The following is an 8,295-nucleotide window of genomic DNA, read 5'->3' as shown; positions in this document are numbered from 1 at the left end:
CCCCGACGAGAACGCAAACGGGCAAAAGGTTTATTCAAATAGCATTGCGACGCCCGGCGAAAAACTAAAAAAGGGTGCAACACCGGGACTTCCCGGGAGGTCACCCATCCCAGTACTACTCCGGCCCAAGCGCGCTTAACTGCGGAGTTCTGATGGGATCCGGTGCACTAACGCTGGTATGATCGCACCCGTTATGAGCTTGTCGCAGTGTGTACTTAGCAAACCGCGACCCACGTGCGAATCCACCCCGGCCACCCACCCCCGTCGAGGTGCACACCCTCCCTCGCGAAGTGCGCCCCGTTCGCCAAGTGTGAGCCCTGCCCGGGTGCGCGCACCTTGCTAGGGCGTCGGGTGTGCACCCGGCCCGGCCTACGTGCGTGCACCTGGACGGGGCGTCGTGTGCGTGCAGTGTCCCGTCTGCAACGCGGTGCCCACACACCACCTCGGGCGCAACGACCTGCGCTCACATGTGGGCCGAGTGCACCTTGGTGCATGTTCGGGGCGCCTCGGGTGCACGCTCGATCTTGCCCCGGTGCACCAAGGCGCTCGGTTTGCCCCGGGTGCGCACTTGGTGCAAGGTGGGCACCCAAAATAGGGATCAAGCACCAAAACACAAGTTTCGGGATGCAAAATGGGACCCAAGGACCACAAATGCGTTCCAAGACCCATGATGGGTCCACGAGAACAAAAATGTGTTCCGAGACTTAATAAACAAATATTGGGTTTTAGGAGAAGAAACATGCTCTGATGCCCAAAACGAGAATCGACCCCGAAAAGGCCACAGGCCAAAAGTGGGATGCGAGACAAAAAAAAATGGGACCCGAGGACCAAAATTGGGTTCCCAGGTCGAAGACAGGGCAACCGGACAAGAAACGACCTCTAAGGCTCGAAATGAGTCCCGACGACTAAAACTTGACAAGAAGCACCCATCAGGCACCCAACTCGACACCCATGGGATGCCGACCCACCCGGGCTTCCACCTAGCACACCTTGGCACCCACCCACCCTCGCACCCAACCTCGCACCCAACTTAGCACCTTTGAACCCACATTGGCACTCACCCTGACCCTGGCACCTTGGAACCCACATTGGCACTCACCTTGACCCTGGCACCCACCTTTGCACTCACCTTGGGACCCACCCTGGCTCCCACCTCGGCACCCACCCAGACACCCACCTTGGTTCCTTGGCACCCACCTTGGATCCTTGGCACCCACCCCGACACCCACCTTGGCACGCAACTTGGCTACTTGCCACCCACCTTGGCTCCTTGACGCCCACCCCGACAACCACCCCGTGACCTACCCTGGCTAGGGTTGGTGCACACCCACCCTGGTGCCCACCTTGGCACCCACCCCATGACCCACCTTGGCACGCACCTTAGTACCCACCCCGTTACCCACCCTAGGACCCACCCCGTGACCCACCTTGGCCAGGGTGGGTGCCTTGGTGCGCACAACTTGCCTGGGCTGCACACCAGGGCGGGCTCAAGATGGCACCCGCGTTCCGTTTTTTTCACTATCTTTCAAAACGGAAATTTTAAAATCTCGTTTTTTTTTTTTTTTTGCCTTTTCTGGAAATTAGTGAAGGCAGCGCATCAAAGGTGCGCAATGCTGGTGCGAACCCGGGAGCGCTCCGATGTGTGCTCCAAGGTGCGGCGTGCACGAAGTCCGAGCCCGGCTTGCCCCGGGTGCGCACCTCGCGTGCACCTTCGCCGGGGTGAGCACCTTGGCTGGGTTGCGCGCCCTGGTGCGCACCAAGGAGCGCTCTGAAGTGTGCTCCAAGGTGCGGCGTGCACGAAGTCGGAGCTCGGTTTGCCCCGGGTGTGCACCTCGGGTGCGCACCTCGCGTGCACCTTCGCTGCGGTGGGCACCTTGGCTGGGTTGCGCGCCTTGGTGGGCACCATGCAGTGCACGAAGTCGGAGCCCGGTTTGCCCCGGGCGCGCACCTCCGCCAGGGTGGGCACCTTGGTGCGCACAACTTGCCTGGGCTGCGCACCAGGAAGGGCTCAAGATGGCACCCGCGTTCCGTTTTTTTCACTATCTTTCAGAACGGAAATTTTAAAATATCGTTTTTTTTTGCCTTTTCTGGAAATTAGTGAAGGCAGCGCATCAAAGGTGCGCAACGCTGGTGCGAACCTGGGAGCGCTCCGATGTGTGCTCCAAGGTGCGGCGTGCACGAAGTCGGAGCCCGGTTTGCCCCGGGTGCGCCCTGGTGGGCACCATGGTGCGCACCAAGGAGCGCTCCGAAGTGTGCTCCAAGGTGCGGCCTGCACGAAGTCGGAGCCCGGTTTGCCCCGGGTGTGCACCGCGGGTGGGCACCTTGGTGCGCATGCCTTGCCTGGGCTGCGCACCAGGGCGGGCTCAAGATGGCACCCGCGTTCCGTTTTTTTCACTATCTTTCAAAACGGAAATTTTAAAATCTCATTTTTTTTTGCCTTTTCTGGAAATTAGTGAAGGCAGCGCATCAAAGGTGCGCACCTCGCTGCCCACCACGGTGCGCAACGCCGGTGGGCACCCGGGAGTGCTTCGAAGTGTGCTCCAAGGTGCTGCGTGCACGTTGTCGGAGCCCGGTTTGCCCCGGGTGCGCACCTCGCGTGCACCTTCGTCGGGGTGGGCACCTTGGCTGGGTTTGCCCCGGCTGCGCTCCGAAGCGGGGTTATTGGAGCGCCGCCTCTTTTTTTGTCGGAGCGTTTGGTGGGGTTTCTCGCATTGGCTCTTCCCAGGCCCGGTTGCCACCCTGGCGCGCACGAAGTCGGAAGTAGGGTTAATTGCCCGGGTGCGCACCTTTGCCAGGGTGGGCACCTTACCTGGGCTGTGCACCCGGGCGGGCTCAAGATGGCACCCGCGTTCCGTTTTTTTCACTATCTTTCAAAACGGAAATTTTAAAATCTCCTCTTTTTTTTGCCTTTTCTGGAAATTAGTGAAGGCAGCGCATCAAAGGTGCGCACCTCGCTGCCCACCTTGGTGTGCTCTGAGGTGCGCACCCGGGAGCGCTACGAAGTGTGCTCCAAGGTGCGGCGTGCACGTTGTCGGAGCCCGGTTTGCCCCGGGTGCGCACCTCGCCTGCACCTTGGCCGGGGTGGGCACCCTGGCTGGGTTTGCCCAGGGTGCGCTCCGAAGCGGGGTTACTGGAGCGCCCCCTCTTTTTTTGTCAGAGCGTTTGGTGGGGTTTCTCGCATTGGCTCTTCCCAGGCCCGGTTGTTGGGTGCGCTCCCACCCTGGCGCGCGCGAAGTTGGAAGTTGGGTTAATTGCCCGGGCGCGCACCTTCGCCAGGGTGGGCACCTTGGTGCGCACACCTTGGCTGGGCTGCGCACCAGGGCGGGCTCAAGATGGCACCAGCATTCCCTTTTTCTCACTATCTTTCAAAACGGAAATTTTAAAATCTCGTTTTCTTTTGCCTTTTATGGAAATTAGTGAAGGCATCGCATCAAAGGTGCGCACCTCGCTGCCCACCTTGGTGTGCTCCGAGGTGCCCACCACGGTGCGCTCCGAGGTGCCCACCACGGTGCGCAACGCCGGTGCGAACCCGGGAGCGCCCCGATGTGTGCTCCAAGGTGCGGCGTGCACGAAGCCGGACCCCGGTTTGCCCCGGGTGCGCACCTCGCGTGCACCTTGGTGCGCACACCTTGGCTGGGTTGCGCGGCCTGGTGGGCACCATGGTGCGCACCAAGGAGCGCTCCGAAGTGTGCTCCAAGGTGCGGCGTGCACGAAGTCCTAGCCCGGTTTGCCCCGGGTGCGCACCTTCGCCGCGGTGGGCACCATGGCGTGCACGAAGTCGGAGCCCGGTTTGCCCCGGGTGCGCACCTCGCGTGCACCTTCGCCGGGGTGGGCACCTCGGCTGGGTTGCGCGCCCTGGTGCGCACCAAGGAGCGCTCCGAAGTGTGCTCCAAGGTGCGGCGTGCACGAAGTCGGAGCCCGGTTTGCCCCGGGTGCGCACCTTCGCCGCGGTGGGCACCCTGGTGCGCACCATGGCGTGCACGAAGTCGGAGCCCGGTTTGCCCCGGGTGCGCACCTCGCGTGCACCTTCGGCGGGGTTGCGCGCCCTGGTGCGCACCAAGGAGCGCTCCGAAGTGTGCTCCAAGGTGCGGCGTGCACGAAGTCGGAGCCCGGTTTGCCCCGGGTGCGCACCTCGCGTGCACCTTCGGCGGGGTTGCGCGCCCTGGTGGGCACCATGGTGCGCACCAAGGAGCGCTCCGAAGTGTGCTCCAAGGTGCGGCGTGCACGAAGTCGGAGCCCGGTTTGCCCCGGGTGCGCACCTCGCGTGCACCTTCGCCGCGGTGGGCACCATGGCGTGCACGAAGTCGGAGCCCGGTTTGCCCCGGGTGCGCACCTCGCGTGCACCTTCGCCGGGGTGGGCACCTCGGCTGGGTTGCGCGCCCTGGTGCGCACCAAGGAGCGCTCCGAAGTGTGCTCCAAGGTGCGGCGTGCACGAAGTCGGAGCCCGGTTTGCCCCGGGTGCGCACCTCGCGTGCACCTTCGCCGCGGTGGGCACCATGGCGTGCACGAAGTCGGAGCCCGGTTTGCCTCGGGTGCGCACCCCGCGTGCACCTTCGCCGGGGTGGGCACCTCGGCTGGGTTGCGCGCCCTGGTGCGCACCAAGGAGCGCTCCGAAGTGTGCTCCAAGGTGCGGCGTGCACGAAGTCGGAGCCCGGTTTGCCCCGGGTGCGCACCTCGCGTGCACCTTCGCCGCGGTGGGCACCTTGGCTGGGTTGGGCACCATTGAGCGCTCCGAAGTGTGCTCCAAGGTGCGCACCATGGCCCTCCAAGGTGCGCAGCATGGCGTGCACGAAGTCGGAGCCCGGTTTGCCCCGGGTGCGCACCTCGCGTGCACCTTCGCCAGGGTGGGCACCTCGGTGCGCACACCTTCTCAATGTTTTCTTGCCTTTTCTGGAAATTGGTGAAGGCAGCGCATCAAAGGTGCGCACCTCGGTGTGCTCCGAGGTGCGAACCCGAGAGCGCTCCGAGGTGCCCACGAAGTCGAAAGTCGGGTTAATTGCATTGTTTTCCCCGGGTGCGCTCCGAGGTGCGCAACATCGGTGCGCACCAAGGAGGGCTCCGAAGTGTGCTCCAAGGTGCGCACGATTCGGAGCTCGGTTTGCCCGGGGTGCGCACACCTTGGCTGGGTTGCGCACCCTTTGTGCGCTCCAAGGTGCGCACGAAGTCGGAGCTCGGTTTGCCCCGGGTGCGCACCTTCGCCAGGGTGCGCACCTTGATGCGCACGCCTTGGCTGGGCTGCGCACCTTGGTGGGCGCCATGGTGCGCACCTTTCGTGCGCTCCAAGGTGCGCACGAAGTCGGAGCTCGGTTTGCCCCGGGTGCGCACCTTGGTGGGCGCCATGGTGCACTCCGAGGTGCCCAAGATTGGTGCGCAACAAGGAGCACTCCGAAGTGCGCTCCAAGGTGCGCAGGTGCGCGCGAAGTCGAAAGTTGGGTTAATTGTCCGGTTTGCCTCGGGTGCGCACCTTGCGTGCACCTTCGCCAGGGTGGGCGCCTTGGTGCGCACACCTTGGCTGGGCTGCGCACCCGGGCGCGCACACCTTGGCACCCGCGTTTCCTTCATTTTAAATTTTTTTTTTTTACAATCTCTCAAGTGGGAAATTCTATAATCTCAACTTTTTTTGCCTTTTCAGGAAACTTTTGAATGGAGCGCATCATTGGTGCGCTCCGAAGTGTGCTCCAAGGTGCGCACCTCTGGTGTGCTCCAAAGCTCTCTCCAGCTGCGTGCACCTGCCCCGGCCGCGCACCCGGCCCCGCCCAGCTTCGCTCACCTGTCCCGGGCGTCTGGTGCGGAACCTTAGAGTAAGAAACATCACCGTGCACCTTGGCCAACGTGCGCGACTCGACCGAGCGCGCACTGGCCGAGGTGCACACCGATTTCACCTGGGTGCGCGCGCAGCACCTCGGGCGCACCGGGGTGCGCGCACAACGCCCGGGTTGCACCGTGGCCTGTGTGCTCGGGGCGCCTCGGGTGCGCGCTCGGTGTCGCCCCCGCCCGCGCGGTAGTGCGGGCAGCGCACCCCGGCCCGGCCCGGCCCCGACGAGAACGCAAACGGGCAAAAGGTTTATTCAAATAGCATTGCGACGCCCGGCGAAAAACTAAGAAAGGGTGCAACACCGGGACTTCCCGGGAGGTCACCCATCCTAGTACTACTCCGGCCCAAGCGCGCTTAACTGCGGAGTTCTGATGGGATCCGGTGCACTAACGCTGGTATGATCGCACCCGTTATGAGCTTGTCGCAGTGTGTACTTAGCAAACCGCGACCCACGTGCGAATCCACCCCGGCCACCCACCCCCGTCGAGGTGCACACCCTCCCTCGCGAAGTGCGCCCCGTTCGCCAAGTGTGAGCCCTGCCCGGGTGCGCGCACCTTGCTAGGGCGTCGGGTGTGCACCCGGCCCGGCCTACGTGCGTGCACCTGGACGGGGCGTCGTGTGCGTGCAGTGTCCCGTCTGCAACGCGGTGCCCACACACCACCTCGGGCGCAACGACCTGCGCTCACATGTGGGCCGAGTGCACCTTGGTGCATGTTCGGGGCGCCTCGGGTGCACGCTCGATCTTGCCCCGGTGCACCAAGGCGCTCAGTTTGCCCCGGGTGCGCACTTGGTGCAAGGTGGGCACCCAAAATAGGGATCAAGCACCAAAACACAAGTTTCGGGATGCAAAATGGGACCCAAGGACCACAAATGCGTTCCAAGACCCATGATGGGTCCACGAGAACAAAAATGTGTTCCGAGACTTAATAAACAAATATTGGGTTTTAGGAGAAGAAACATGCTCTGATGCCCAAAACGAGAATCGACCCCGAAAAGGCCACAGGCCAAAAGTGGGATGCGAGACAAAAAAAAAATGGGACCCGAGGACCAAAATTGGGTTCCCAGGTCGAAGACAGGGCAACCGGACAAGAAACGACCTCTAAGGCTCGAAATGAGTCCCGACGACTAAAACTTGACAAGAAGCACCCATCAGGCACCCAACTCGACACCCATGGGATGCCGACCCACCCGGGCTTCCACCTAGCACACCTTGGCACCCACCCACCCTCGCACCCAACCTCGCACCCAACTTAGCACCTTTGAACCCACATTGGCACTCACCCTGACCCTGGCACCTTGGAACCCACATTGGCACTCACCTTGACCCTGGCACCCACCTTTGCACTCACCTTGGGACCCACCCTGGCTCCCACCTCGGCACCCACCCAGACACCCACCTTGGTTCCTTGGCACCCACCTTGGATCCTTGGCACCCACCCCGACACCCACCTTGGCACGCAACTTGGCTACTTGCCACCCACCTTGGCTCCTTGACGCCCACCCCGACAACCACCCCGTGACCTACCCTGGCTAGGGTTGGTGCACACCCACCCTGGTGCCCACCTTGGCACCCACCCCATGACCCACCTTGGCACGCACCTTAGTACCCACCCTGTTACCCACCCTAGGACCCACCCCGTGACCCACCTTGGCCAGGGTGGGTGCACCCACCCTGGTGCCCACCTTGGCACCCACCCATCCTAGCACCCAGCCTGTGACCGGGCTTGGAACCCAACCTTGCACCCGTCTTGGCCAGTGTGGGTGCGCACCCATCCTGGCACCCACGTTGTGACACACCCTTTAACCCACGCACCCTAGCAGCCACGTTGGCACCCACCTTGGAACACAACCTAGCAACTTGGCACCCACCCCGTGACCCACCTTGGCATCCACCATAGCAGTCGCCCACTTGGCACCCACCTTGGAACCCAAGTTGGCACCCACCTCGGCACCCACCTTGACACTTGTGGACCCACCTTGCCACTCACCCTAGCATCGACCCATCCTAGCACCCACCCTGGCACCTTTGCACCCTAGCACTCACCCATCCTAGCACCTAACCTGTGACCCACCTTGACACTCACCCTCGCACCCACCTTGGAACCCAACCTAGCACCCACCCACCCTGACACCAACCCTAGCACCTACCCACCCTTGCACCCACCCTGTGACCCATCTTGGCACCCACCCATCCTACCACTCAACCTATCACCCACCTTCTCACCCACCTTGGCATCCACCTTAGCACCCACCCACACTGGCACCTTGGCACCCACCTCGGGCAAGGTGGGTGCACACCCACCCTGACACCCAATTTAGAACCAACCGAGCATGTTACCCACCTTGGCACCCACATTGCAGCCCACCCTAGTACCCACCCTATGACCCACATTGGCATCCACACCCTAGCACCCAGGCACCTCGACACCCGCCTTGACACGCACCCTAGCACTAAACCTGTGACCCACCTTGGAACTCAC

The 8,295-nt window shown here is 62.7% G+C and overlaps 2 non-coding genes across 2 annotated transcripts; both read right to left on the bottom strand.

The window, feature by feature from the left end:
• Positions 1-71: 71 nt before the first annotated feature.
• LOC131869077 (5S ribosomal RNA) lies at positions 72-190 on the bottom strand. Its single transcript, XR_009367472.1, has one exon. It is a non-coding gene; the product is annotated as a 5S ribosomal RNA (ribosomal RNA).
• A 5,915-nt stretch (positions 191-6,105) lies between these two features.
• On the bottom strand, positions 6,106-6,224 carry LOC131869096 (5S ribosomal RNA). Its single transcript, XR_009367491.1, has one exon. It is a non-coding gene; the product is annotated as a 5S ribosomal RNA (ribosomal RNA).
• Between the last annotated feature and the right edge of the window lie 2,071 nt (positions 6,225-8,295).

The sequence above is a fragment of the Cryptomeria japonica genome, unplaced genomic scaffold (genome assembly GCF_030272615.1).
Source record: "Cryptomeria japonica unplaced genomic scaffold, Sugi_1.0 HiC_scaffold_234, whole genome shotgun sequence".
NCBI classification, from domain to species: Eukaryota; Viridiplantae; Streptophyta; class Pinopsida; order Cupressales; family Cupressaceae; genus Cryptomeria; species Cryptomeria japonica.
This window is presented reverse-complemented; position numbering and strand designations above follow the sequence as displayed.